General features: G+C 45.5%; 1 protein-coding gene across 1 annotated transcript in view; it reads right to left on the reverse strand.

Annotated features, from left to right (window-relative positions):
* Ubtd1 (ubiquitin domain containing 1) overlaps nucleotides 1–25,254 on the reverse strand; it is a 58,470-nt gene that overhangs the window by 31,340 nt on the left and 1,876 nt on the right. The gene's annotated exons all lie outside the window — the stretch shown is intronic.

Consider the following 25,254-nt stretch of genomic DNA (forward strand, 5'->3'; position numbering starts at 1 on the left):
ATCCCATTATAGATGGCTGTAAGCTACCATGTGGTTGCTGGGAATTGAACTCAGGACTTCTAATAGAGCACCAGTGCTCATAACAACTGAGCCATCTCTCCAGCCCCACTCATTCATTTTTAAAAAGTATTTCAGTACCTACTATTTGTTCACATGTAGCATACGATCTACACTAAAGTTACACCAAAAATAAAGCAGAAAAACAGAATAATAAAAGGAACTTAATTTTAGAAATAGTAACATGGGAAGTGTTGAGGCCAATATGCAGAGGTCTCTGTGTCTCCCTCCTAAAGACCCCTCCTCTAGCTGTTGACCCTGAATGCCTCTATACCTAGCTCAGATGTCATGCTATGAAGCCTTTCTGCTCCTGGCTCCTTGGCTTTGCCCTGCTTCCAGCACTTTATGTCCTCTTTGTGGTCCACAAAACCACATACTTGTGGTTTATGCATTGTGTCTACATTGCCCAGCATACAAAAGAGTATCTAGAATAGGCTGCTTCCACACAAGGCCTCTCCAGATGACACAGCAAGTTTCTAAATGGCAAAAGTTACTTTAGTCAGTTTCTGGTTCACTAAATTTTGTGGCACAGTCTGCCACACAGATGTTCACCAAGAGATGGTATGTGCAAGTTTGCTGAAGAGAAAGTGCGTGCATTACTAGATCCTGAGGTGAGTACTGGCAGTTGAGGTCCCTTCTCCTGGTATATTCATATCAGGAACACCATATTATAGAAACAGGTATCCCCTCTACTAAGCACACTATGTCCTTGACCCCTGTGACACAGCATGGGGCTAAGGAACACAACAGCCTTCAGATACCCAACTGAAGACTGAAGAAATGAAGTCACCACTTCATAACTTCTCTTAGTGGACCAGGGAAATGGCTCGGTGGCTAAGAGGACTTGCTGCTCTTCTAGGGGATCAAGTTCAGTCCCTAGCACCCACACCAGGTGGCTCACAACCACCTTTGACCACAACCTTGAGGATCCAATGCCCTCTTCTGACCTCCAAGGTTAACACACACACACACACACACACACACACACACACACACACACACAAATAAATAAACCTTTAAACAAATAAACTTCTTAGTGTCTAGCTAGTTGGGGGAAGCAGTGAGCCTTGATTCACAGCCAGTCCACTAAGATTTAGGAGGTCAGAAGACGAGGCAAGATGAAGGAGGTAGATAAGCCATGGCAAAGGCTCCTGAGGAACTCAAAGAGGCAAGGGCAGAGGTGCGAGGGCAGCATCCAGAGCCCTGAAGGGTTTAAAGGCTTGACTCATGGTGGCAAGAAGGATATGGTAGCTTAAAGCTAAAACGAACACCAATGATCCCTGTGTTAAAGGCTTGATCAGCCTGTGGCACTCCTGGAATTTAGTAGAATCTTTAAGAGGTGGAGCCTAACCGGAGGAAATATTCACATCCTGGCCCTTCTTGTTTTGTTTCCTGGCTGCCATAAGCAGGTCTCCTCTACCATGGGCTTTTGCCATAAGGTACTATGCTGCCACATGCTCAAAGTGACAGAGCCAAAGGAACATGAACTGAAACCTCTGGAGCTGAGTCAAATCAAACCTTTCTTCATTTTAAGGAAATTATCTCAGGTACTCTGTTACAGTAATAGAAAGTTAACTATCACAAAGGATTGAGAAAAAAAGCTAACAGACACACAATACTTATTTAAGTATTTTTTGACTTTCCTGATTTTTGGTCTTCCTCACACCATGGTTGTCTCAGGGCAGGATCAGGAGGGGAGACAACCTCCTTCCACTGAGGACTCTGGAAAGTGTGTTTTTGTGTACTCCAGGAGACAATTTTGGGTACATTACACCTATAACCACCAGTTTTCATTCCACTTCTGGATACTCTGAATCCTAAATCCTGGCATCCACTAAGCCACCCCCATTAGAGATACCAAGTCACACACCCAATGATGTACCCACGAAAAGTCAATGAGGCTGAGCAAAGGTTAAAGGATAACCAGCTCTGAAGCCCCACAAATTCCAGGACTAGTTGATTAGCAACAGCAGCACAGAGTAGGTGTGTCCTGCTCCCAGGCCCATCTCAGTGCCAGCTTCCATGCCAAGGCCAGACACCTGGCCAGGTGGTTGTATAATCCCCTACAAAGGGGAGCAGGAACACAATGACGTCTAGCTCCTGTTGGAAGGAACCTAAACTAATCCTCAAAGACAAAAGGAAATAAGAAATTCAGAATGAGCCACTACAATGAAGTCTGAAGCTCACTGCTCATGCCTTATACTGTTCAGAAAGAGCCTCTGCCAGGCCATCACACCAAGGCTTGTCTTTTGCAGAATCAGGTCCTGCTGGAGCTGGAGAGGTCCTATATACCATATGGTACGTGCCCTATCTGATGCAAGCACCACCCTCCCCTGCCCCCACCGACCTGAGCTCTTCAAGGGGGAGCAGGGCCCTCAGGGGCAGTGTGTTTCTATTTTAGACTGCTTTTTAAAGTTCTCTCTTATGGGGAACAGAAAACTTAACTTCCAGGAAGTTCTATCCATGAGTAGTAACTCTACAAAAATCACACAACAAACCTCCAGGCACAACGACCTGTATAGGATTCAGATCTCACAGTAACCTGGGTCACAGAGTTAGACAAATCCACTTAAAACCAAGGATAAAACATTTTACCTAAGCCCCAATTTCCTCTCTTAGTTAAGAGAGACAATAATCCACCTCATGGGCTACCATGAGAGTTCCGTGGGAGGGTGGACACAGTGCTCCATGCACTCTGTGCCAGGTAAGAAATGGTAAGAGAGCCATGATGATGGCTTAGGGGGGGGTTAAAAAAGCCTTTGGATCACCCTAAGCATTTGTGTTTTCTTGCTAAGCAGTCCCTAGTTCCTGATGGCATAATTTCAAGTTCCTCAAACATCCCCTAGATGCTCTGTCACTAGGCAGCTAATGTATAAATTGCCAGGTCTTGGGAAAGAAGCCAAAAACCTGTGTTAGAATTTGTCTACATCTCTCTGTAAAGTGCCAGAGGGGACCTCTTCAGTCTCAGTAGTGCTAAGCACCTTCGATGAGCTAGGTGTCAATCCAAACCCTACAGGGTCACTGTTGAACTAAACAAAAACTTTCCTAGCTCCTCCATAAACCAATGCTATGGTGAACGCAATGGTTCTTCATGTAGGCTCTTAAACTTTCACTTGTATTTGAGTCCATTACCTCTTCCTATGGAGTGTATGTTTCAGATAAGAAGACAGGGAAAAAGTAAAAAGGGCCATGTTAGTTTTATGTCAACTTGACACAAGCTAAAGTCATCTGAGAGGAAGGAACCTCAATTAAGAAAATGCCCCCCCAAAAGGAATATGCCCTCATAAGAGCGGACTGTAGGCAAACATGTGTAGGCATTTTTTTTTTTAAATTAGTGATTGATAGGGGAGGGCCCCATCCATCCCTGGGCTAGTGGTCCTGGGTTCCAAAATAAAGCAGCCTGAGAAAAGCCACGGGGAGCAGGCTGGTAAGTAGCAGCCCTCCATGGCTTCTGCACCAGCTCCTGCCTCCAGGTTCTGTTTGAGTTCCTGTCCTAGCTTCCTTCAGTGATAAACTACAATGTGAAAATGTAAGCCAAATTAACCCTTTCCTCCCAAACCTGCTTTTTGGTCATGGTGTTTCACTGCAGCAATAGGAAACTAAGACAGGTCATGATATTCCAGATCAAATAACAAGAGCATAAAACTCAGGATAGATACATGTCCTGGGGGAGGGGAATTCCCAGACTCTGGAACTCTGAATCTGGCCTGTCTCTTGCAGCATAAAAATCTCTCCCTTTCTGCCTAGTGGCCCTTCTCCACCGGACACTGTGGAAGAGACAGCTGCCATGGGGAAGCTAGGAGACAGTCACCAACTGCATACCAAGGAAGCTAACCTCCAGGCGCTTGCTGATCAGCGCAGGGACACTGGGAAGTACTATGGACAGCTTTCCTCCAGCTCCCTAAAAAAGTACTCTCACTAGGAGGACAAACCTGACAAAGCCAAGGCTTCTCCCTTAGATGTCAAGATTGTTGCTATCCAAAAGCCCTGTTCAGGTAGTTCCCTGTTCAGAGTCTCCTTTGGTTGTGTCAATTGCACAAGAACTGGACTGGCCAGCAGAGGCAGAAATAAAACACATGCTCTATTGCCAGTCATGGCTCTGGCAGAGATGCCCTAGCCCTGAGGAGGGTTTTTTTTTTTTCTTTTTAATCATTCAAAGGTAGTTTTCAACAGGGATGGGGCCACATGAAATAAACATGGCTCCATCAGTATTGACCTTCATGAGTCTGCTTAGCTGTGTCTCTGCTTCAGGGAAGTCTTTTTCATCCCCCCATTCTCATTTCTCTGATACCATTAATTCTGTCCCCATATCTCCTACTTTCACACAATAGTGTTTGTTAATTTTAATTGTGTTAATATCATGTGTTTTCCCACTATTTGGAGGGTCCTCTGAGAGGAGGATCCTATCTATTTTGTTCAACTGAAAGCCCAGGATCAAGTAAAGGGCCAGCATGTACAAATTTAATGAACATTTGAGTTGTGGCTGTTCAGTCTTTGACTTAGTGTGCTTCTGTTTACCACTGGTACAAAGGTACACCCACAGAACCGTTTTGTTTCTCACTTCCAATACAATAGTCAACAGATGTTACAATTATTCAATACTTCCTTTAAAATTAGGCTTTGTTAGATAATTTCACTCAATTATAGATTAATGTTAAGTATCCTGAGTATACTTATGCAAGACTACTCCAAGTTATGAGGCCCAACAGATATATAACATTAATAGATTAATGTAAAACTAATATATACATTTGAGATGGAGATCTCACTATGTTTTCCAGGATGGTTTAGAACCTTTGGTCTCAAGCAATCCCCCAGAATTATAGGCCTTCTGAGAAGCTGGGACTATACAAACACCCCCACAAACCTGGCTTAGCTAAGAGTTTCTCATTTAGTCAGGCAGTAGTGTCTCATGCTTATAATCCCAGCACTTGGAAGGCAGAGGCAGGTGGGTTTCTATAAGTTCAAGGTGAGCCTGGTCTACAGAGCAAGTCCTAGGACAGTAAGACATACACAAAGAAACCCTGTCTTGAAAAAAGTAAGTTTTCGACTTAATGATATTTTTAACACGTGGGTGGGTTTGTTTAATTTTTAAATCAGGATACAACCCCAGGGGGAGTTAGGACCATCTGTATCTGCTTCAGATAGATGCAGATGATCCCTTCTCCACACATACAGCAAAGAGCCACAAAGCCACAAATGAGCCACCTGGGCCCTAGGACATTTGATCCAATGAAGACAAGACAGACTGGGTAGATAAGAACAGTGTCTACTGTGGCCAAGTGTCTGAGTAGAGCTATGTGCCAGGCAGTAGGTCTACTCCACTTAACCTCACAGTGACACTATGAGCTCGGTGTCAATCACCATCGTCTAAGACATGAAAGAACTGAGGGGTATCAAGAGTTAAGGAATGCAAGTTGGGCATTATAGCACCCAACTATAATCTTAACACAGTCCCAGCATTTGGGAGGCTGATGCAAGAGGATAATTCAAGGCCAGTCTGGGTTATACAGTTTTCCAGATCACCCTGGGCTACAAAGTATAAGACCTTGTCTGAAACAATAACACATAAACTAAGCAATGCAATCATTAAGCAGCACACTTTGGATTTAAACTGTGCTTTAACCTGATCTAAATCTGTGTTCCTAGCCACTAAGCTTCAAGGTCTCCCTTTGTAGCCTGATCATGGATAGCAAACCAGTGTTTACTGCACCTGTTTAAGCTTAGGACCTTCTCTTGAGCCCCCTAAAATGGGTACCATTCCCAAAGACCTTCACCACATCCCTTCAAGGCTGAAGGAGAGATGAAAGGTGAAGTTTCAGAGCACACTTCTCTTTTTAATAAATATGTAGATTTAAATACGCACACACACACACCAATACCTAGCCATGTTTCACATGAGAAAGGCTGTATAAGGCAAGATTTTGTCAGACTCTACTTTCAATAGTTCTGTTTTTAAAACAATGTATTTTCAAAACCTAAAATGTGTTTATAATATTGAATATGCTTTTCTTTTCTTTTTTGTTTTGTTTTTTTTGGAGACAGGGTTTCTGTCTACTTTTAGAGCCTGTCCTGGAACTAGCTCTTTTAGACCAGGCTGGCCTTGAACTTACAGAGATCCACCTACCTCTGCCTCCTGAGTGCTAGGATTAAAGGCATGCACCACCACTGCCTGGCGAATATGCTTTTCAAATGTCATATTTGCCAGAGTCCTCAGAGATTACAATCCATTTTTTGCTTCACATTGACAGTTGCCACTTGCAACTGACAACGACAGACAAAAAGGGCCTACCTCCAAGAGCAGAAGTGGTCTAAGTCAGTCCAGAATGTGCATCAGAGGACACACTGTGGACATATCAGAACAGGGAGGCACCAGAGTTTCAGTGGGAAGACTGCTACAGAGCAGTCAAAGGATTCGACAGCTGTGTGTCCTTTGGAAACCCCTCTGCCAAGATCACATGAAATAAAGGTCTAGGGTAGTGCCTCTCAACTTGTGGGTCGCATCCCCTTGGGGGTTGAACAACCCTTTCATCGGGGTCACCTAAGACCATCCTGCATATAAAATATTTACACAATTCCTAACAGTAGCAAAATTAGTTATTAAGGAAAAACACTGGTGGTCCCTACAATGTGAGAAACTGTATTAAAGGGTCACAGCATTAGGAAGGTTGATAGGAAGGTTGAAAACCACTGGTCTAGGGCTTCAGGAACGTATTTTCCTTACTGTGAAATGGGCCACTGGTGTGCGAGAATCCAGAGTAAAGAGAAATACTCAAACCATTCCCACCCACACGTTCTCTGTGTTGCCCAAGGTATGGAGAACACAACATTCAGCTCTGAGAATGACAATGTGGGGTGGGTTTCCTCAACTGTGCTAGCAACAATTTGTAACAGCCAACTGGGGAACAGGAGAAGCTGGGGTTTAAATGGGCTTTGGAACATCTGCTTTGCACTCCCTTAACTCTCCTTCTGCAGTGGGTGGCAAGGACACCACCAAGGCCAGGACAATGACCATGGGAGTTGGACCAACACAGGTTCTAGTCTGATTCAACTTATTGATGGTGCTGATTAAATTATATAACATCTCTGAACCTTAATCTCCCTCACCTATAAGAGGATAAATATACAACTTAGTTCAGTGGCTTCCATGAAGATAAAATAATACAGGTAAAATCCTAAATAATACAGGTAAAATCCTACGTGGACACAGAAAGTACTGGGGTTAGCTTTATTATGTCTCTGCTAAGGTTGTTTCCCAGTAGGAATTTGGGCAACTGGAAGGGCAGTCAACAGGCACTTGGCAACCCTCTGCTTTTCATTCCCTATTTATTGTCACAAGTGACAACTCTGGTTGAGGACAAGAACAGCTGGGTAGGTCAGGGGAACACAGAGCAGCTGCGTTTTAGGAAAAGAAATATGCCAAGGGGCCTAGTTTGGGAACAGGCTGGCACGGGAATTCAAAGTCTGGCCTGTGGTGGGGGAGACCAGGCAGCTCCCACAGAGGCTGGAGGGTGGGAGTGAACAGAAAAATCGAAAGAAGCTACAGAGTGAGAAAGACACACACCAAAGGCAGTGAGGACACCAGAGGGTAGCTTGCCGGTTAAAGAAAGCTGTGGAAGATCCAGAGGAAGAGCAGGTCACTGAGTGCAGAGGGGAGTTGGGCCCCATCCTACAGGAGGGCAGCTGGGGAGAAGTATCACTGTTTGGAGAGGGTAGGGCACGATGGAAGGAATACCACAGCCTCTCCTCTGCTTGTCCTGGCCCTTTCCTGAAGCCTGTTCTACCTTCCTAGACTCAATGAGCCCTGGACTTTAGCTAGTATTCTGGTTGCTACCACCACTCACTGTCTCCATCTGGGTCCTCTACCTAGGCCAGTGGCAAAACCAGCTATAGCATTTCACCATTCCCCCTTTCCCAGTATCTTGGGAACATGATTTTCTTTATGACAAGCAGGTAACAGAGGCCAACATGGATGATGAACAGAGGAGTGGCCATAACCATCAAAAGGCTCTCATATTCCATACCAGGACATCAGTTTGCCTACCCACAGGTCCTTTTTTTACTGCCTTTCTCTCTTGGAAGATGGGCCCAGCCATTTCCCTCTTGACCCAGTCCTGCCCTGACTACACACATAGTGAACAGTCATGGGAGACCAACAGAAGTCATCTGGAGCCAGGTGTAGTGGCGCACACCTTCAATCCCAGCAGGGAGGCAGAGGCAAATGGATCTCTGTGAGTTCAAAGTCAGCCTGGTCTACAAACTAAGTCCCAGGACAGCTAATGTTAAACAGTGAAATGCTGTCTGGGGAAAAAAAAATAATCTGGAATGAAGACCTAAAAAGTCACTCAGATAGGGCTTCACACCACGCCCAAGTAACCCACAGAAGTATGTCATCTGAACGGGAGTATGGGGCAGCTTGGGTAGTCACATCTTAGACCCACTGGGTCTCCTTGATCATACAGGGGTCACTGTGTAGCAGCATCACATCAAAGGCCATGCTAAAAAGATGCCAACACCTATAAAGCTTGCCATGTACAAGCATTGTCACACATATAACCTTTGACTCTCCCCCAACTCTGTGAGGGGCTGGGCAGATGATGTTCCTATTTTGAAGAGGAAGCTGGGGCTACTTGGCCAAGGTCACACTTCCTAAGAAGTAGAGCAAGATCTATTCTCCAGCAGTCTCCCTCTTTACCCCAGAACTTCCTTTTTTGCTTCGAATACATTAACTTCTCCCCAGTCTAGGCTAGAAACTACAAACTTTCCAGCAGTGCTCCTACTCCCTTGAGGAAACAATCAGGGCTCTTGGAATGTAGCTCAGGGGTAGAACACTTGCTTAGTGCAATGCAAGGTCCTAGGTTCCAGCTCCAGCACTCCATGCATGTGCACGCACACACACACATTCATACAATCCTGTTTGTTCTAAAGTCCCCTACCATCTGCTTCCACACCTCTAGCTCTCCCACTATAGCAGCTGACCTGTCATCAGGTCCTTCAGACTTTCTCAATGAGCTTCTTATACAACCCTTGCTCTTTTAGTCCCAACCCATCCCTCTCTGCCTGAAGCACCCTGTTCTTCTAGGTGGTCTCCATCTTTCCTTATCCCTTCCTTTTTATCCCACTCCAGAAGTGTCCTCCCAGGTCCCTGGCATCCAGCTGGCCACAGTTCACCAGATCTGTCCCTAAATTCTGTAGTCAAGGTATCCTTCAGGCCTTAACTGTCAATGCCCCTCTTTGAAAAACATACTTGCTAGCCCCTCCCTGTACCCTTCTTCTAGCTTAGTTTAGTTCTCCTTCCTAGCCCTTCTCTCTGTGCCTTCATTCAGGCTTCTACACTCTAGCATGCACAGCCTTTTGACTGGAGAAGACATGAGGACATGTAAGTGTTCCTTAATGACCTGCCCAAGACCCTGTAGAGATTCAGTGGCTGGTTACACTGGTATCCCATAGATGTTGGTTCTGGTATGCTAGACCATGGAACAAGTTGATGAGTAAGAAGGCTGGGACTACCAAGGGGAAAGTCCCAAAGACAGAGCTACCTCCAGGCTTGTTCTGGGGACCAGTAGCCTCAGGGCACTCCCTTCCCTGAGCTGACCTGGTTGGTTCCTGCTGCCCTGCTCAGGGAGCCTTGCTCATTGATCCAACAGCCCTTGCTGGGAGAACCTTCTAGGCAGCAAACAAGCGCTGCCAAGGGCACTGTTCACTGCCTCCTTGTGTGGCTATGACATGTTCCTCACACACTTGGTTTCCTTCCCAGGACCAGAATTCCTCATGAAGGTCTACAGGAGCACAGAGATTCACAGCTGCGCAGCTCCCAGTTCACGTTTTCTGGAACTGTCCCCAGTCTGCACAGTGTTTGGAATGGCTGATGCCAGGCTTGCTCTGTCTTATGTGACTGTACTTCCTGACTGAAGTTCGGAAGACCAAGGGTGGACACCTGAGCTGAGCAGGATCAGCCCTGACCCTCTAGGAATGCACATTCTGAAGTGGAGAGACCTCAGTTTGTCTGAGCATGACTGGAACTGTGCAGGAACACATAGGACCTGTGAGCTCTGGACAGAGCAACCAGAGAGCAGAGAAAGATGCTGACAAAGAGCTGAGCAAAAGCGGTGACTTTGCCCAGGCAACAATCCTGCTTGTGGATCCTTCTTGCCAAATTAAGCTAGATTCAGTTGTTTTGCATTACTTGAGATCTGGGGGGTCCTAATATAGCTGGGGTCTCCCTTTTAAGCTTTTCCAAGAATACAAAGCAGGTGTTCCACAAATGCTTGTTGAATGAAGGAAAACTGGCCCCAGATTTGGGCTTTCCTATTTCTGCCAAAGGCACCACTGTACTCCACAAATACGCTACATAAAGTGAGGAACTCAGGCAGCCCCAGGCTGCTCAAATTAAATGCACTTTCCCTGCATCACATCCTTATTTTCATCACTTCTTTGGAGCAAAGCAGCACTAAAACGAAAGGCAGGCAGGAGCAGGTCAGAAATAAAAAGTCTTCAAAGTCCAGGCCAGCAGGGTAAACTGAAGCGGCAAACTGTGCCGTCCTCTGACTGTCCCCACTACAAAAAAACTGCCCTGCTGGGCGGCGGTAACATACACCTTTAATCCTAGCACTCAGGAAGCAGAGGCAGGACACTCTGGTAGACAGAGCAAGTTCCAGAATAGCTAGGGCTACACAAAGAAACCTTGTCTTGAAAAACCAAAACCAAACAGACCCCAAAACACTGCCCTGAGATTTCTGTCTTCTACCACAACCCTCATCTGTCCAAGATAACCAATAGTCTCTAACAGGTCCTAAAGCTAAGAACAATTATTCCAGGGACTACACACAAGGCTAGACCCAAGATTTCTAAGGCACCTCAGAGGAGCATTTTGTCTAGTTTTCAAAATGTGCACTTTGTAGGACCTGAAGACCTAAGTGTAATCTCTAGGGCCCATTCTCCCTGACTTCCATCAAAGTAGTGTTCATTTGGTTGTATTTATTGAGCCTCTTGTGACTCCATCTGCAAAGGTTTCGGTAGTTAAAAACATTTTATGAATCCTGGTCCAGACCAACTCCATCATTCAGATGAGGATTGAGAGACTAATGCCTTATGTGGAGGACACACCCTGGGCTGTTCCTATCATGCCCCACCCCCACGAGACAGTTCAGTCTGAGGTGACCCTGCCAGCATCAGCAGAAGGGTGATGCTAAATGGCCTGACAATGCAGGGCTGTCCTGATGCTGGTCCTCTGCTATATATAGTTTCTCCACTGAAATGACCTCACACAGTAGAAAGGTCTGTGGTGTGGCCAAACTAGCTCTGTGTCTGTGACTTCAGAGGAGGGCTTCTGGAGAAAGTAGATGGCAAATGAGGAAGAGCCCTGCGGAACGGGAGAACAGGAGTTGGCAGCAAGTGTTTTAGATAACTGGTGAAATTCCTGTCCTTGACCCGTGGGGGATCAGAGGTGTCAACTTGACACTCTTATGAGGTGGGTGAGTGATGAAATGAGCCCCAAACCATTTTAAAAGATTTATCTATTTTATGTGTATGAATGTTTTGCTCACACATGCATGCCTAGTGTCCTCAGAGGTCAGAAGAAGACACTGAAACTGGAGTTATGGATGGCTGTGAGCTGCAGGTGGGTATTGGAAATCTGCAAGATTCCAGGTCCTAGCAAGAACAAGTGTCAATCACTGAGCCATACCTGCAGTCCCAAGTTCCAAACCTTAAGTGGTAAAACCACCAGGCATGACAGGCTCCAATCTTGCCTGCTCACAATGCCAGGTACTTATTCCCAAGTCACTTCATGTATATGCTTCCCTTGTACAAAATCCAACAGGGGATCCCCTTTATCCAAACACCCTGACCACTATTCAAGATTTTGGTGCAGAAGAGCAAAGGGACCTCTCCACCTCAACTCACACTTATGTCTACACATTGCCTTTGTCTCAACTTGTCTATATTGTGTCACTCAAGGCTTGTCCACACAGCTAGCTATGTTTGAAATGATGCCCTGTCTTTGCCTTTGCTTCCTCCTCGAGGCAGTCCATAACCACCACAGATGATATAACGGACAAGTATGTCATGTACACCTGTTTGCGTAGCAGGACGAACGATCACAAAGAACACAGGAAAGCAGGGTCAGTGTTCCTATCAGGTACCAGAACACCCAATACACACCACATATGCACTGACCAATGGCTTGACCCAGAACCTCAAGTTATTTTCACTGAATCCCCCATAATACCAATCTCTTCCCCTTTTATGGATATTATTTGGATAAGCCCATCAACCTCACAGGTTCACAGGTTTGGGAAACCTATCACTTCGCTTCCATAACTGAGCACCCCCCCCCCCCGCATCTACCTATACCCAGCCTGGCATATTATGGTAAGTAGAAACATGAAGAATGGGGCCTAAGGCTGCAGCGGCTTCTCAGAAGCAGCCTCTGGGGCCATGGCCCTCATGCCAAAGGAAAGGTGCTATCAACTACAGTAGGCCGAATTCTCCACCCTGGCCTTCAGAAGACCTGTCTGATGGTCAAGGACTGGCCACCCAGCCCTGCCTCTTCCACCGGGTACCTTCAACAGTAGGACAAAGCTAAGCTCAGCTTCAGCAGAAAGGGTCAGTTTCAGGTTACAGGCATTCTCCAGAGAATGTGGCTGTTTTTTTGCCTATTGACTCCAATAGGCTAGTCAGTCCATTCTGTCCTTAGAGAGAGACCCCAAATAATACAGTGAATAACAGGAAATTTTTAAAGGATTCTGGTAGACCATGTAAAAATTCACAGGCACAAGCCAGGCGGTGGTGGCACACGCCTTTAATCCTAGCATTCCGGAAGCAGAGGTAGGCAGATCTCTATGAGTTTGAGACCAGACTGGCCTACAGAGCAAGTTCCAGGACATGCTCCAGAGAAACCCTATCTTGAAAAACAAACAAAAATTCACAGGAACAGTAAGTTTCAAGCCAAATGATGTCTCCACTCTCCTCCTCAGCACCCAGACCTGGACCCAGGTCATGCAAGGATTATCACAGTGAGCCAGACTCAGGTGAGCTCTGGGTTCCTTGGACCAGGCATGAGAGTTCAGAAGACAAAGTAAATAGGAGCTGGCCTAAGGCATAAAATGGCTGTGCAGAGCACTGTGGGCTCCCTCGGGCACTGCCTCCTGGGTCCGTTTGACATCATGGCACTGTGAGCTACAGATGTGCCTGGAGGGGTAGGTGTGGGTAGGAGAAAATTGATTTTGAAAAACAAATCACAGAAACGTGGTATTATTCAGCCTGTGAGCTCCTGGAGGAACTGGGGCTAGCCTTCTGTGCTGTGCGCCCTCACTTCTGGCAAGGCAGTTTTCAGAGAAGCAGTTAGCAGAGTGGCTAGGTACAGCTCTCACACAGCGGCTTTCCCCCTAAAGTGTCCTCCTTCCAGCTGAGGCTGTAACTCACTAGTAGAGTGCTTGCCTAATGTGCACAGAGCTGTGGCTCAATCCCAGTCCTCCAAAGGCTTGCCTTCCTCATCTGTTAGGACTTCACTAAAGTAGAAGTCACGGGCCCAAAACTGCAAGACCAATGTGAAAACTGAAGACTGTTAATGTTAAACACTTGGGAAGGGACTTACCATAAATAGGGTAGATAATCAATTGCGCTCACTTCAATGACAAAGATTTCTGCAGCTTGGGGGCAGGACTTGGGAGATAAAACAGTGTGTGAGTCTATTTCAAGAGAATAGGTGCTTCTGCTAGGAAAAACAAAACATCAATGTTGCATGTAATATCCCATATTACAGAGGTTAAGTATGACCTGCCCCAGATGCTGGGTGGTTGCAGTGGGAAGATGGACTTACGAACATTGTTATAAATGTAATTTCTGGAACACTCAGGAGGTAAAGCACAGGGACTGGCAGAAGTAGGGTGTAGTGTTAGTCACAAGTGGCAATGACGTCAGCAAACTAGCTATACCTGTTTAGAGACCAGTGAGCCCTTTGCTGAAATGGAAGGTAGGCAGGGAGGGCAGGAAGGAACCAGAGCATCAGAAAGAATGGTCTGGAGTCCAAATTCTTCTATGTCTTACTATGTGAACCCCCTTCCATTTCTCACACAATAGTTAATATCACAAAGTCTCTCCCCTAAAGTGAAGAGACACTTGCCTGGTTGGGGTCATGGAGAGGGGGACACATCTACACGATGCTCGTATAAGACAGGTGTGAATGCTTATTACATGTAAGCGAACAGGATTTGAGCCTATGTCCAGGTGCTGCTTATCAGGTGTGCAAAGTGGCTCTGGTGACAAAGGACATCATCAACATCTGAAAGGTCAGAGGGGTGACTGACGCTGACCTGCAGTAGACAAGTAGGGAAGGCAACCCCAAAGAGTCTCAGAGTGGAGTTCAGCCAAACTGGAGGGAGGCCCCAGCAAACTGAGTGCCCTCCCCAGCTCTGACCTACTGAGCAAGAAATGTCTACGCCTGTTTGGAGATGCCTAGAACAGCCACTGGCTGCTGCCGAAATCATCAGCAAGAGCGGCCAGCCGGGAGCGCTGCCAATGATTTGCTACTAATGAGAATTGAAGTTCTCAAGTTTTTGTGAATGATTCACATTTTAAAAAATGAAGCTGAATTCAAGGCTATCTCTATAATAACATCACTGTCTGGCAACTTGCTTACAATTTGCCTTCCTGAATAAATGGAATTAAAAAGAATAGCAGCTAGCCCAGGGAATAGCTGAGGAATCAGATCCTGCATTTGAACATCAGTTGGTTATCCTAACTGGAGGAGGGGTAGATGGAGACAGTTGCCAAGCACAGAAGTAACAGTAGTAAATAACTAATATTATGGTATATTTAATTGTGCCCTGGGCACAATTCTTTACCCAGAGTAGCTCATTTAATCCTCATTACAACCCTTTGAAGTAGGTACTGCTTCTCCATTTTACAGATGAACAAACTGAGAGCCAAAAAAACTCAATTTGCCTAAGATTACATAGCTAATGAGAAGAGGATCTGAGAAAATACAAGGAGAAACCAAATGAATAAAAAATATTGACCATAATTACCATAATTCCCTGTCCACAAAAGAAAACTATCTTATAATCTTCCTTTAAAAGAACTCTAGTATTTGTAAATCAAAGAAAACTCATGGCCAGTCCTATTATACACCGATTGCAGGAAGGGGTCAGAAGGCTGACCACCAGCAGATTTCCTTGGTTGGAGGAAGAGCTACCCTCTGTTTCTCTCTACACCGGGGAAGAAAGACTGTTTTCCAAGGAACCAGTGCTTTGCCTTGGTTCTCTTCAGTAAAAACCTAGCACCATTCTCTACAATGGGCGTGGGCACTTGGCTGATCCCTCCCACTCATTATCACACTTAACGCTGGGTACTCTAAATAGCTACCCTGGTCACCACTTTACTGATGCAGAAACTGAAGCTTGTCCTGGGTTTTTTCACACAGTAAGAAAGCAGTGGAGGGGCTGGAGAGATGGCTCAGCAGTTAAGAGCACTTCCAAAGGTTCCAGGTTCAATCCCCAACACCCACGTGACAGCTCACAGTCTATAACTTAAATTCCTGGGGAATCCTACACCTTCTTCTGGTCTCCCTGAACACCAGTACATACATGCAGGCAAAACACCCATACACATTTAAAATAAAAAAAAAGTGAGCTATGAAGCAATTGCCCCCTGCCCCAGGCTTTCATTATTTGCTAGTCAAAAACCTGGGGCAGCTTAGGACCCTCCAAGTCTCAGTGCCTGGAAGGAAAAAAGTGATTTTTGCCCAGCCTACCTATCAGGAAGGCTGTGGGGATCAAGCAGTACACAGTGGTTGAGAAAGCACTTTGAAAACTACAAAATGCTGAGCAAAGCAAGGGATCATTCATCTTACTAATCACAAAGAGTGACGCCTGGTTCTGCAAGCACTTTGCTAATGTGACTCTCCCTTGCTTATTTTCCCTTGGGAGTAGGAGAATAATTCAAAGGCTGCAAAGCGTGGGCAACTCCTTTCTTCAAGTCCCTGGCACCTGGGAGTTGGAAAGTGGGGGTTCACTCTGGGAGAAGGCGGGGGAAGTAAGAGCATTTGCATTAACTGTGTTTTCTCTTTAGGATCAGGATCTTGGCTGGGATTCCATTGCCTCCGGCACTAAGCCCTCAAACAGTCCCGGCTGGCACATCTATCAAGTACCTACTATGTGCCAAGAGGATGATGGCTAGGCTTTTCTGCCTATGAAGGTATGGTCTGGGGCCAGGAAACTAGACAAGGTAGAATGAGCAACTGGGGTGGGGGTGGGGGCGTCTCCATCATGGAGTTGGGCAGATCTCACAGCTGTCAGCCTGGCTGCTTCCCATGGGCTTGGTAGGGTTGCAGCAAAACATGCTCTGTGGACAAGGAATTAAGAGTTCAGAGCCTTGCCAGGTGGTGGTGGCACACACCTTTAATCGCAGCACTGAAGAGATAGAGGCAGGATGATCTCTGAGTTTGAGGCCAGCCTAACCTAAAGAGCGAGTACCAGGTCAGTCAAGGGTACACAGAGAACTGCTGTCTTGAAAAACAAACAAAAAGAGTTCAAGGCCTCAGGGTGGGTTTTGTTTCCACCTCTTCTCAGTACTGTGTCCACCACCAACTACTTTGCCTTCCTGGCCATCAATATCCACAGAAAAAGCTGTTCTCATAGGTAAAATAAAAGACAAAATGAGATAAGGCCTGTGAAGGGTCCTAGCAAGGTACTAGGAGATATGTGTGGTGGTGCACCTCTTTAATCCTAGCACTCGGGAGGCAGAGGCAAGCAGTTCTCTGAGTTCAAGGCTAGCCTGGTCTACAGAGGGAGTTCTAGACAGCCAGGGCCACAGAGAAACCTGTTTTTGTTTCTGTTTTGTTTTGTTCAGATAGGATCTCAATATGTAGCCCCAACTGGTCATGTAGACTAGGATGGTTTCATATTCATGAGTCATCCTCTTGCCTCTCCCTTGCCCCATGACTGGTAACAGATAAGCTAGAGGCTGGAAGATTGCAAGTTCCAGTCCAGCCTGGGCTACATGGTAAGAATTTAAAAATAATGTTAAAACCAGAAACAACAAAAGTGGTTCTCTTTCTCCTATTCAATGACAACAAACAGTGGTGTCCAGGAGCCTGCGTCTGACATCTCAGCTCATCAGGGTTTCACTGCAGTGGTGCAAAGAGCTGCGTGGCCTTAAACAGGGACTGTTGTAAAGAAACAGTCCTAACTAAACTAAAGTACTGTTTAAATGACGTTAATAGCAACCTTTGGTTATGGGGATTCACCTGGATCCTGTACCTGATGCTCCTGGAACCTGGTGTGCCCCAGATGACCTCCCACTAGCTGTAATTCTAAGATCTCAAAACAACAAACTTATAGCCTATGGGCTCACCTATCAGGTATATGCTGCTTGCTGACTCTCAGGCACCTAGGCTTAGGCTCTGGAAAAAATACACTATTCACACTAAGCTCCTAGAACAAGTTTGTCAGAAGAAACAGGAACAAATGAGGAGCCATTCTACTGCTGTAGGCCCCACAGAAATACAGTACTGCAGAGAATGCAGCCCCTTTCCTGATGGGTTATCCTGAGCACAAAAAAACCGGGTAGAGGATGGTGCAAGTGTGATGAACACAGAGCTCAGTCTCCCTCTTGAACACTCTGAAAGCATGCAGGATGTTATTCTGGGGGGGGGGGGCAATGAATGCCAAGTAGTCAGAGCCCTGAGACACACCCTACCTTCCTTCCCCCATGGGAACCACAAGTCTACCCCTCTTGTCTGCAACAGGAGCAGAAGACAAGTGGCTCTCTAGGCCTGAGTAAGATGACGCTTTAGGAGCCAGATGAATTACCAGAGCACAGAAATGTATCTATCCCAACTGCTGGCCATGGAGTTAGAAACCCAGAAGCAAGCCAGATTCTGACTGACCAGGAGAGATGCTGGCCTACACCCAGGCCCATGTATTGTATCCTCTGGAATATCCTTCAGGCTTCAAGTTTGGATCTACCGCTCTTTTTCTAAACCTAAGCTCTGTTGTTTGTTTCCTGGGGACACTGAGGGGCTATTTGAGCCCACCAGAAATGTCCATTACATGATAAACCATTAGTTTGGGTATTTTAAAGATACAGAAGCAAAATAGCAAGACAATGAGGTGTTATTTCTCTTTTTGAAAAAACACTTTGATCCTGCTACGATATGGATGAATACTGAAAATATGTTACTCAGGCAAGAAGCCACATTCCTGTAATCCCAACACTCAGAAGGCAGAGGCAAGACACTGAACAAATATGAGTTTCAGAGCCAGCTTGGGCTAAATAGCAAGTTTCAGTCCAGTCTGAGCTCAGAGTGAGACCCAAAAAACCAAGATAGGGTATAGATAGCTCAATGGTACAGCACTTGCCTTGCCTGTGTAAGGTCCAGGACGTCATCCTTAGTACCATTAAAAACTAAAGTACTGTAGGGCCCGGGTCTACCCTTGTTCCTGGGGTTCATCTTGAGGACAGTTTCTGGTCAGCTAACTAAAGCATTCTGTTTGTTCCTGTGCTCCCCATGCCCCGCCTGGTGATTAGCTGTAGGGCATTGACTCCATCGCTGGTATGGTAATTTCCCACCTGCCTGGGCGGAAATCCTTGTGCAGCAGCTAGGTATATAAGGATTTCCCCAAGGTTGAATAAATGGCATCCGGCTGATCTCCTTACAAATGACCCAGGTCTCTTTGTGTGTTCTTTCAATCTCCAGGCCCTTGCCCAACTCGCTTACGGTACAGTGGCGCGCGAATTGTACCGAGGGTGTAACACAGAATCGGGTGTTACAAAGTACATTTTATGTTTTGTGTATGGTTAGACATGGGGCTTTGTTTTGTTGAGGCAGGGTCTCAGTATAGTCCAGGCTGGCCTCAGACTTGCTATGTAACCTAAACTGGCCCTAAACTCCTGATTCATGTGTCTCCACTTCTTGGGTGGCCCATCTTAACTATGTCGCTTGTTTTTGTTTTATTGGAAAGGCGGGGAAAGGGGCCACTCATTTCCAGGAAGAAGGCCGAGCAAGGTTCACAGGTGGCAACAGCTTGGCAGTGGAGCCACTCGGGTAGGATCCTTCAGGCCTAGAGCCTGCGAGGCCTTCCCATTATTAGAGGCTCAGTAACTAACCAGGCAGGGTGGCTCACAGCTCCCTTCTGCACTATCACTTTCCTCCCCACCCAGAACTCTTGTCTTTCTGGCATAAAGCTTCTGAGGCCTGTTGTGGTTGCAAGGTATGAGTTCAACAGCCCAAAGTCACAAAATGTTTTTGATGCTGCATCTATCCTACTCAAGGAGAATCTCAATCATTTCAGTGATTCCCATCCAAAAATAGGTTTGAACTAATCTTCTATAGTTTTGCCTCTTAAGAAGAGTAAGCTTCAGTGATCTAAAAGGGGAAAAGTCACTGGGTATGTCTGTCTTTGTAAAAACCCTCTTTGAATAGGAACCTTCGAAGTTCACATTGTCTCTTGTTCATCCAGGGTGCCACTCCAGTCTTACAACCTCTCTCGGAGGTCAAAGAGAGACATTCTCTCCATTACACTAACAGGGAAACTGAGGCTGAAAGAGATCAAGAGGCTTACCCAAAGCCACACAAACAAGTAGAATGGAGAAAAGAACCAAAGCTTCATTTCCCAGTAATGCCAGATGAAAGCCTGGACTGAGACCATGCAGCCATGAACAGAATTTAAAATGATCTCTTTTAACTTTGTCCTCCTAACTTCTTGTGGCAGTAAACTAGAAGCACTGTCATATATGTACATATGTATGCGTGTACACCTCAGATACACATCTATTCAGAAAGAGGATCAGTCAAGCATGAAACAAGTGACCTGCCCTACAAAACCAATCACAGGCATAGCAGAGACTAAATGCTCCTCCTTTTTGAATACATTTGACCTTGACTGCTCCGTGCTTCTTGACCTCAACAAGATCGATATCTGACAGAGCCCGGGCAATTTTGATACAAGTTGCACCATATTTCTGTGAACTAGGCAGGAAGCAGATACACCTTTGTTCTCCTTTTTAATAGCTGGACAAGAAAAAAAAGAGGTTAAAGAAACCTCTAGGCTTCTTTTCAGCTCTAAAATTCTGATTCTAAAAATGCTCTAACAAATCAATGGTGAAGAGGCCTGGAATCCGCATCACTTGACTTCCTGCCTCACATTCTACTGGGCCACCACTTCTTCCCTGCCCTGTGAGTTAAGGACTTGGAACACCAGGCGAGCCTACACACATCAAACAAGAGTGCTCCTGGCTGGTTAGGAGCCTCACAGTGGCTTTGCTCTAAGAAGCGCTTGAGCTTCAGCCCTTCTATTTCCCAGCATGAGGCGCCCACTGCAATAATACCCCCGGGTACTAGAAGGCTTATCCATTCCTAGGTAAGAGGCATGCTGGTCCTAAGCCACTCTGAGGTACCCAAGTCCCTTCCTCGGGATACCTGCTCTACAAAGGCATGCTCATTTAGATCGTCTACAGAGCCCACTAACTCTGTTACACACAAATTTCATTCAGAAATATTAATTGCCTACCATGTTAGGCACTGCTCTTGGCACTATGCAGAGTAAGGGGACCCAGTCTATATTAGGTGATGGTATGGATTCTGGAGGAAAGTAGGACAGGGAAGGGAAACAGAAATGCTGTCGAGTCTCTCCGGGAGCAGAGCAGAGCAGAGCAAGGGGAAGGGAACTGATGTTCAAAAAGGATGATCTGGGAGGGTTAAGGAGAAGATGGGACCATTTCAGAATTCAAGGGTCTGGGAAGGGAAATGAGGAGAAAGTAAATGGGTGCCTTGTAGGGCCACCACAAGGACGATGAATGAACCGGGGAGTCACAGGAAGGGCTGAGCAAGGGAGTAACAAAATCTCATAGCATCACTGGCCGCTGTGATAGAAATAGTCTGTTAGGAGGCAGAGGAAGAAGCAGGAAGGTCAATTGAGAGGCTGATGATGGCTTGCTTAGCTGGGTAAAAGTGGAACAAGTCGGGTTCAGAATACACTGAGGGCAAAGCCAACAGGATTTATTCAGTAAATGGATATAGAGCTTGAGACAGAAACTTGAGAGTTTTGGGGATGTAGACAACTGAAGAATGAAGTCACCAATAACTGAGACAAGAACAACTTGTGGGGGCAGTAACAGAGAAGTAGGGACTCAGTCTGGTTCGGATGTGTAAAAGTGAGAAACCTTTTGGATGTAAAGGTGTAGAACAAACAGAAAAATCTTCAAGGCTGGAGTTGGAAAGGATGGATTGATATTATAAACATGAGAGCCACTAGCATATACATAACTATACATATACTATAAGCCTAAGCATACAGGATTTACAAAGGTAATCATATGTGATTTTCTTGTGTGATTGTTATCTGTACCCCCAAGACTGTAAGCTCTGTGTGGCCAAGGATCATGCCTGTCCATAGCCAGCAAGGTACCTGGCACTTAGTAAATATTTATTGAGCAAATGGAGAAGCTGTTCAATTATTCCTTTAAGATGAGCCACAGCCCCCACAAGAAGCAGGCTCCCTGCAACCACAGAGCTAAACCCAGCCAGGCTGAAACAGGGCCCAGGGCTTTAACCTGTGAGCTTGAAAGTCCAGGTACATCATAGGGTCAGACATTTGAGTTTCAGCCCTACCACATTCTCACAGGGTGGGGCCACACAACAGACTTGCCTGTTCTGCCACCTCAATTTCTCTCTGCCATGGCTGGGGACCGGACCCAGTTGCTTCACCCAGTTCCTTGGGCAGGATACTGATCGACCTAAGCTACTGTGTGGGAAGTACTCTCCATAGGAACATATCCTCAAGTAGTCTTGGAAGCATCCAGGATAGCCAACACTTAGAGAAAGGGAACCTGAGCCTACTCCGGGTACATTCAGAGCAACAATTAAAAAATATCGTCTGGTTTTGTTTTTTTGGTTGTTTCGAGACAGTGTTTTTCTGTGTAGCTCTGGCTGTGCTTTAGACCGGTTGGCCTCAAACTCACAGAGATCTGTCTTCTTCTGCTTCCTGAGTGTTGGGATTGAGGCATATGCTACCACACCTGGTTAAAAAATACTTTTAAAAGTGGCTACATAGTAAGAAAAATTAATGACTCATCTCAAAAGACATATTTAAAAATACATTAGTTTCTTTGATAACTGTAGTTATTACCCAAGGAAAATTTAAAATGTCACTAAACAAAGAAGAGTACTATAAAGGCATGATATTCCTTTCCCTAGTCATTAGCATTCAAATGAGTTCCAAATGGGAACTGAAATAAATGTGGCTAGAGTAAATAATACTTGTTTGGGGGCCAGAGATATAGCTATCCCAACTCAGAGAACCTGAGTTCAGTGCCAGCACCCACACTGGATGGTTTACAACCACTAGTATCTCTAGCTCTAGAAGCTCCAACAGTCTTCTGGCATCTGTGGGTACCCATAGCCACAAACACAACACACATAAATAAAATAAAAATAAATCTTAAAAATAGTATTTATTTCTATTTTAAAAGAACAAATGACAACCAGGCCAGCAAGATGGCTCAGTGGGTGAAGGATCTTGCTACCATTACTGAGCACCCGTGTTTGACTGCAGTTTGAACACTACAAGATAGAAGGAGAAAACTGACTCCAGCAAAATGTCCTCTGACCAAGATTCCTCAACCATGGGCACTGATTCCGTTTCACTTGTCAGATGACTGAGAAGACAGAGCTAAAGACAAAAGGTAGCACTGTGAGGTGCATTTCACTCCAATAACTCCAGTTTGGAAAAATCACCTTTATGAAGATGATAAAACAGCAACAATGACCTTGAATAACTCTGTCCCCTCTGACATTATTAGAAACGTGGCTCAGAGAGAGGCTTGTTGACATGCCTAGGATCAGAGGCCTAGGACTAGACTTCAGGCGCTTTCAATTTTTTTGTTTTGTTTTTTGAGACAGGGTCTCACCATGTAATCCTGGCTTGGACCAAAACTAAAAATGTAGACCAGGCTGGCCTCAAACTCACAGATTCTCCTGCCTCTGCATCCAGAGTGTGTGCCACCATGCCCCACCTCTCTCATGTGCGCACATGTCCAGGACGTGAGTATGGAAGTCAGAGAATCACATTCAGGATGTGATTTTCTGCTCTCATGTGGGTCTCAAGGATTAAACTTGAGTGGCCAGGCTTGCCAAGGCCTTTACCTGCTGAGCCATCTTACTGGTTCCTCAGTTTGATGTCTCTGTTCAGGTGTTCTTCCCATTCAGAAAAAAGGCAGGCAAAGTTATGATTCAGTTATGGGGAAGGGTCAAGCACGCCCCACACCCTGTGATGGAGATTCAGTGGAGGGCCCTTCACATTCTAGGCCAGGATTTTACCTCTGAACCCCCCCCCCCCGTTCTAGTCATTAGTCCTACACCATGAAACTCTGTCCCTGTGAAAAGGTAAACTGCAGATGTTACAGCATGCCAAGTACATGCTGTGAAGTTAAGAGGGATTCCTTCCCTTGTACCAAATCTGCCATCCTCCAAAGTAGCCCTTGCTTTGGACTTTATGAATAAAACTATTCATAGTAGGGTCCAAGAATTAAAAGAACCATTCACTAGCAGGTTAAAAAAAAGTGGAGATATACTTCAGCAAAATGTTTGCATAAAAGATTAAAGAGGCAGGATGAAGTCAGGCTAGCTTTCTACAGTAACAGATACCAAGTGCTTCCTCTGTAGTCTGTGCGAAGAGCTGTGTGTACACATTGTTGTATGCAGTGAGTGACAGCAGATCAACACACAAGGAAAAGACAGAATCCAGGTCTCCAGGCTTACAGTGTTGGCTGCTGATAGAGGACTGTGAACTTCAAAGACATGACTAATAATATAGAACAGATAATTGTTAAGTAAGTGGCACAGGTGATGTGTCTGCAGGAGTTCTCAGCAGTTCTGCTGGGGATGGGAGCACTGCAAGGCAGGGTGTTTCTACGGATATGGCTATGAGAAAGTACGTGACAGAGATGTATGAAAATGTCAAAAATCAAACCCATTACTTTGTACGCTAATTAAATTTTTTAAAGAAGATAGGATATAGTAGTACATTCCTAAATTCCCAGCACTCTGGACACTGGAGGGGTCAAGGTGGGCCTAGACTACATGGCTACATAGGGAGTTCCAGGCCAGTCTGCTTATGCTATAGTGTAGCAAGGCCCCATCTTGAAAGAAAAGAAATGAAGACAAAGAGGATGGATAAATGAATACAGGAGTCGAGGTGTACTCTGAAGAAAGACCCTCATAACGGAGAAATGATATATGCAAACACTGCTGCTCTTACTGTTAGGGAAGAGGAAGCAATCCAGTTCTAAAAGGACCAAGCCAGTCTTGTACATCCTTGAAAGTTAAAGGTCTTGTAGAGGTAGAAAGTACAGAAATTGTTTTGTTGTTTATTTTTTTGTTTGTTTTTTGGAGACAGGGTTTCTCTATGTAGACCCAGCTATCCTAGAACTCACTCTGTAGACCATGCTGGTCTCAAACTCACAGAGATCCACCTGCCTCTGCCTCCTGAGTGCTGGGATTAAAGGCTTGCACCACCACTGTCCAGCCAGAACATTTTTTGAATACAAAAACTAGGGTCTAGGGGCTGGAGAGATGGCTCAGAGGTTAAGAGCACTGACTGCTCTACCGGAGGTCCTGAGTTCAATTCCCAGCAACCACATGGTGGCTCATAACCATCTGTAATGAGATCTGGTGCCTCTTCTGGCCTGCAGGCATGGAGGCTGAACACTGTGTACATAATAAATAAATCTTTAAAAACAAAACAAAAACTAGGGTCTAGACACACAAGTGGTTTCTAGCTACACGCTGTGTGCAGGTATTAGATGAGTGACTGATGGAGCCCTCCAAGGACAACTCACTGCAGCTTAGGGGGAATAGATGGGCTTGAGATGGCGTGGAAACAAACCATGAACCACGTGGGAAGGCGCATACCTGTAAACTTGCCGATGAAAGAATTAGCAGGCCTCTGTGACTAGTTGATAGAAAGTTGAGCACAAGTCAGATGAGTAAGGAAGTGCAGAGCTTGATTTAGAGGGATTGAACCAAGACTATCCACAGTACCTATATCTGTCTAGACATGGGGGTCTGGAAATCAAGCTAGTAACTAGGAGACAGGAGTCTTTTTTGATGGACAAAGAGTTGTGCACTTAAGTAAGCTCTATCTCTGGGAGGGAATGTAATGAGAAAACCCAGAATGTCATACTAAGCCACAGGTA

This window comes from Alexandromys fortis, unplaced genomic scaffold (genome assembly GCF_014885135.2).
Source record: "Alexandromys fortis isolate MF-2015 unplaced genomic scaffold, M_Fortis_MF-2015_v1.1 scaffold_16, whole genome shotgun sequence".
In the NCBI taxonomy this organism is placed as follows: domain Eukaryota; kingdom Metazoa; phylum Chordata; class Mammalia; order Rodentia; family Cricetidae; genus Alexandromys; species Alexandromys fortis.